A 6,000-nucleotide genomic window follows, 5' to 3' on the forward strand; every position below is an offset into this window, starting at 1 on the left:
TTTGCCGATTGTCAACATTTAGTTAGTAGAATTTAATCAATTTTAAGCAAAGCTCACAAATGGTCGGAACTATTATTCTTCTTATACTTATACTAGAATAGTCATATGAATTGACAAATATCTAATGAACATGTATAGTACATGTAGCTACACGACATGTAAGAGTTAAATTAATCTGTGTCGTCCACAGGCACTTGCGTCTAGGATTTTTTAAAATTAATTTTAATATTCCCCCGAACCGAATTTCATAAATATATGTTAGCATGGTATATATAAATGAATTTCGGGGGGGGGGGGTGAATATAATTGCGAAAAATTACAAAGTTTTCGTCAGGGGTTGCTAATAATGGTTGAATTTGAATTTCAATTGAATTTTCGATTTTTTTTTAGTAAAAAAACATGTATTTAAAAAAAGTCTGGACCCAAGGGCCTGCGGTGTCGTCGTCACTGTATACATGTATATGAATTTATAAAACATAAGAAGAACCCAGCAAAATTGTGAATAAGGAAACAGGCAATTAATGATATAATTTCTTCCCAAAGAACGAGTCCATTGATGGGCAACAGTGACTGGCAAAGTAACTGATGTGTCAGATAAGTGAGTTGTCGATGTTCGAACTAAATCAGCAGACCGGCGAATAGTTACAGAACGACAAAAAATATTGTCAATCTCGTACTTCTGTCGTGAATGGACCTAGATACTTCATCAGGAATAGAGTCTGGTATTCCTATTATGATAACACGTAGTATTGAGTTTAAAGGTCATGACACGTTAATCTTCTAGAGGCTAATAATGTCGATTTTGATAATTTCTTTTCCGTATTTGTTTTCCGCAAATGAATTGAAAACATGGTAATTTTGATAGCACTTACTCTTGTTTTTTATGAAGCCAACGTTTAAGTCTTATCAAGGTTGGAAATTGACCCGGACATGTACGGTCGACAAACCTAGAATTCCACCATTATAGTGCCGTGAATGCAATATCGGTTTCAGGAGGAAAGATAATACTGATTTAAGATATTTGCATTCAAGATCTAGATTTGCGTTCGTGACATAGTTACTGATTGTCTACTTTTTTTTGGTATTTAGCATTTGTATTTTCACAATGCGTACTTAGTTGTCTGTGTAGAGAAGACTCGATTCCAACAGTAATATTGTAGCTTTTGAAAACTTTGTCAAACGCGTGCATTTTGAAAATATAGGTATTTAAAAAATCAATATTACAATTTACTTGAATGAACAATTAATATAAGTCTTCCGCTTTCTTTGTCAGTAACGATTATCTTCAGTTTAAAAGTTCTTTGACGACGAAATAATAAAAAAATATATATAAAGTGAATGAATGAAGTCAAAGATCGAAAAAAAAAAAAAAAAAACAGATTCTACATTTGATGTGAAGTACCAGTCTTTGTAAGAATCATGCAAATACTGTAAATATCGTGATAAACACCCCCCTCCCAAAAAAAGAAGGCTTCATATTTTTATTTTTGTTAAGTTGCTTTATAGGTCTATATGATGAAATGTATAATCATTCATTTCGATCTGTCTGCTTTTAGGCGATAATCCACATGGAAAACCCAACAATTTCTTTTAATTTTCTTTTATCAAAAACAAATATATACAGGCTTTCCATCCACGAATCACATTGTGCATGATTCTTAGATGGAGGACTACTAACATCCCATGTATTTCAAATTTAACGACTGTATGTGGCTGTGTCTGAGCCCTTCAGAGTAGGAATCTCGGAACGACGGGTTTTAATATACTCATGTACAGTTTTGATACAGGTAACTGAACGTGTTCAAGGTGAACAAATATAGCTATGCCCGTTGGTTCTGTTCTCAATTTTAAAATACAAAAAAGGTTATAACAAAATCACCGAACTCATAATCACATCTTGGAAATGCAAAAATTAAATGGTACAAACTGGTAAAACAGGGATGAACAAGGAAAATGAAAATAACTATGATGTCCCTGACTTGGTACAGGTATTTCAAAGTAAAATGCTGGGTCAAAAAAGTTCTGTGATTAGCCTAGTCTCTCGTTTCCATAGTAACCATAATTATACTGTTAGTGGTGGATGACAAATAGCGCTTTTGTCATTGACATTCGAAATTCTCATATTTGAAGCTTCTGGTTAGGTCTAGTTGTTACTAGTTTTACCTCGATTTATCTTGCACATTACAGTAATAAACCACTGTTGATCGAAGAAACATAGGGTACTTTCCATTAAACGGTTCATTCCACTAGAACCACAGATTTGTGTTCCATTACTGGTTTTTACCAAAGTGGTTTGTCTCACACGACAAATCAGACGAACCGGAAGTAGAATTACGGAAAGTTGATACCGGTTAATGGAAAACTTAAGATTTTTTTATGTTGAACTGATGGCATCATGCACCCAAGATCTCTATCATTGCTGAAGAAGATTTTGCAAAGATATGGTCTAATATCTAATGATATCTATTGTCAATTGCTAAGAATATCTGTCCATATAAAATTCAGACACCGCCAATGGTAAAGTGATTCATGGTGTAGAAAAACCACCAAACAAACAATGCTTTTTGGGTCTACATATACTATATTTTTACAAACAACAATCCTTTCTGTATCCAGATCTGTACTTTTGAGAAAATCATACATTTATCTCCAACTAAAATCAAACAAATCAAACAAAATCAAGAACGATAATTTTTGCAAAGTGCCAATTTCATGTACAAACTATATAAATTTTATCTCAAAAGCGCAACAACCAAATGACAAACTAAGACCAGTTATGTGATCAGTAACTGTTTCTGAACAAAAAATAAAACTCATATTCAATGGTGGGTTTTTGACATGCATGAATCACCTTCTGTCTGATTTTCATAAAGACTGGTATTTAATTGCTTTAAGAATCAGACAAAAAGTGAAACGCGGTACTAAATTAGTCAAAATTTAAAAGCGTACATATATTTGTATTATCAGATTTAAGGATAAAGGCAAGATTTTCCATACCTTTTGGTAAAATGAGTAACTATAATAATCTCTCTGAGATGCACTGTGAATAGGGTATGAAAGTCTCGCCATGTGACCCCGTGATTTCACGAGAATGGGTCCTAGTCTACCATGATCTAAAGCATGGAGATAAGTCATTTAGAGAGCGTTGAGTTCAGAGTTAAGGGCAAAACATCTTTTTGTGTAAACAATATCGATTTAAATGACAAAATATCTTTTTCTACATGATAATGGTATTAAGAAAAAAACATAAAATAGATGATTTTGCATTGTTATACAGCGTTTTGAGTACACGGAAGTAAACTAAAAATTGCAGACCGGTCTTCGGTTTTATATACGTTCTACGTCGGAAATTCCGGTAAAGAAAAGGAAACCAGAACGAGACTTACAAACCCTATAAGCATTCTCTGTCAAAGACACTATAATTTTCTAACATTTTATTAATTAAAAAACATATCTTCTTCACGTTATTCAGATAGAATATGGTCATTTCAAATAGAGAAAACTTTCTCGAACGAAAGTATACTATCAAATCGGTTGGGTTTCAGATTTTTTTTACCATTTTGCATAATTTTTACAAAGACTTATACTTGATAAAATAAATATTCGTTATCTTACCTTGCATACAGTGCTAACTATCATATCAATATATCCTTCATAATGACAGTAATCCTAAATATGTATATTGTTTATAAGCAATACAACACCCACACGTGTTGGTTCCAAAACAAATAAAGCAAAACAAAACCTGAAGGTTTCGGTTTTATGCTCAAAACAACTGTTCCATTGCAAAATGTATTCATTCCGAGATTAATTCCATAGATATTTAGAATCACTGATTCAATGCAAAGGCTATAAGCATATGTATTTCTACACCCACGCTGATCTGTTATCAAATCATGTTTGGCAAAATTTTCCAAACCTAGAAGCCAGAAACGTTAGAGAACATAAAACATGATAATCTTAGATGCACCAATTGATATGTTGATATAATTTTGTTAGTCCAACAATAGTCTAAACATTGATACAAAGTTACAATTATCAAAAACAATCTTCACCCACGAGAATCCTTCGTTGGATCGTATACAGCGAAATCCCCTCAGATATCAAGTTCTTAAGCTCTAATCGTTATGGAACTATTATCCATTTGCTTTATTCTCAATTGTATTGTCACCTTTCATTTTTTCTTTTTTTTTTGGTGATCTCGTTTTTTTTTCTCTTGTCGTATTCACATATATTTTAAATATTTCCGAAGTGTCCTCCAAGATTATATTAACAGCAAAATTAATGATATATATTGAACAAAATAAAAAAAAAAACGCATAATGAAATATACTAAACATAAACTTATTCACAACTCACTATAGACGGCTTTCTGTCGTAGGTATGAAATTATCTCTATTCCAACAAAGTTGACAACGAAACTAATGACAATGGCCGAAGTACTCTTGAAACCGCTTTCATCAAATGATACTTAACAGTTTGTATTTTTCTTATTGATTACCCATGTGGTATTGTTTAGCATTATCCCACAGGAGTATTGATGGATTGAAAGCATTCAGATTCTGATAAATAAACCCTGCAATTAAATCAGATCAGGTACTCGGAGTTACAGTGAAGCGATTTTACAGGTGACAGGCTGTTTAGCTTAGCAGTATCAAATTATTTCAGCAATTAATGACGTTAAAGTACACAGCGATTTGAAGAAGCAATTTTACAGGTATAAAAATAATTGCCCCTTTAACAAAGCTTTTTATGCTTTTATCATTATAGCTAACAGGCAAAACCGCTGATGGAATTTTATTATCTATAAAATCAAATTATCATTATTGTAAAGTTGTGTTACCGAATGGTACTTTTAAGTTTACTTTCACAACAGACATTTATGCAAAGTTTGTGAAAAGGAATATCGACCGCAAATGGCAATTGTAGCCCAGGAACATGACAACAAGACATGTTAAGTACCGAGTTGTTACAAATGTATTGTCACTTCTAACAACCAATCGCGACTAGATATAACACATAACTCTCTAACGTACTCCCTTGTGGTCCTATTAAGACAAGTTACTATCCCACTCGATGGTCATTTTATCGGGTCAGAACCTAATACTTTTTTCTTAAGTGTTATTGAAGGAGGCTAAATCTATCTAGAACAGAGGCGGACGCAACGGTATTAATTGAATCGAGGAGAAGATATGTCTGATCAAAGTTATAATTAATATGGCTTTGTCAGTCATAGGGATCGATAAAATGCTTCAATTCTAATTTAGTGACAATCTTATTCTTAATCAGGTACTCAACGGTTGTGTTTAGAATATAAACTCCGGCCAACAATTTGTGTTTTGGGATTTCAGCTACAGCAGGCTAATGCCGAAGATTGTATACGGCATAATTATCAACACTAATAGAAACCTTTTTGAACAGTGAAAGAAAAGAGTTGTTTTACGAGAAAATATAATAAATTGTTTGGAGTATGTTTCCTTCAAAAAGATTAATACACAACAATAAAAAATGTTTACATAGAAATGATTTGAATAAAACAATTAAGTCAATGAAGAATCGCTTTATGATCAACGAGTATTTTTTTGGCATAAGAGATTGTGCTAATTTTCTCGTGCCGTTATATTAAGGGCATCATGACCACAATCTCCTGTGCATATGGAAACTTTATTGGTTATTTAAGGAGGTAGACATAGGGTAAGGGACACAACTCTGATCAATCATTTGAACGTTTGTATTCATCATTTACATCAATCTCATGTAAGCATCACAGTAACTTGCACTGATTTCATTCTGTTTCAAATGAAAGCTTGATAGTCTTTGGTGAAATTTAATATGATACAAACATATCAGAGGAGATTGTCATTATCAATGTCATGTAAGTTGTTGAACATGTATGACTTGTGTTTGTCATAGATTGAGTCGTAAATAATGACAAAAAGATAGACAAAAAGACCTCCATTTTCTCCACAAGATCGGCGGTGTATGAAACTGAATCTTTGA

General features: G+C 32.7%; 1 protein-coding gene across 1 annotated transcript in view; it reads right to left on the reverse strand.

Moving 5' to 3' along the window:
- The window catches only part of LOC148621035 (1-phosphatidylinositol 4,5-bisphosphate phosphodiesterase epsilon-1-like), a 236,868-nt gene extending 232,360 nt beyond the window's left edge, over positions 1-4,508 (reverse strand). Inside the window, exon 1 of the mRNA XM_088575034.1 lies at positions 3,616-4,508. The gene's annotated coding sequence lies outside the window, so the exon portion shown is untranslated. The remainder of the gene's footprint in view (positions 1-3,615) is intronic.
- Between the last annotated feature and the right edge of the window lie 1,492 nt (positions 4,509-6,000).

The sequence above is a fragment of the Perna viridis genome, chromosome 3 (genome assembly GCF_037379345.1).
Source record: "Perna viridis isolate PV_CMFRI_1.1 ecotype Kerala chromosome 3, ASM3737934v1, whole genome shotgun sequence".
Classification (NCBI taxonomy): Eukaryota; Metazoa; Mollusca; class Bivalvia; order Mytilida; family Mytilidae; genus Perna; species Perna viridis.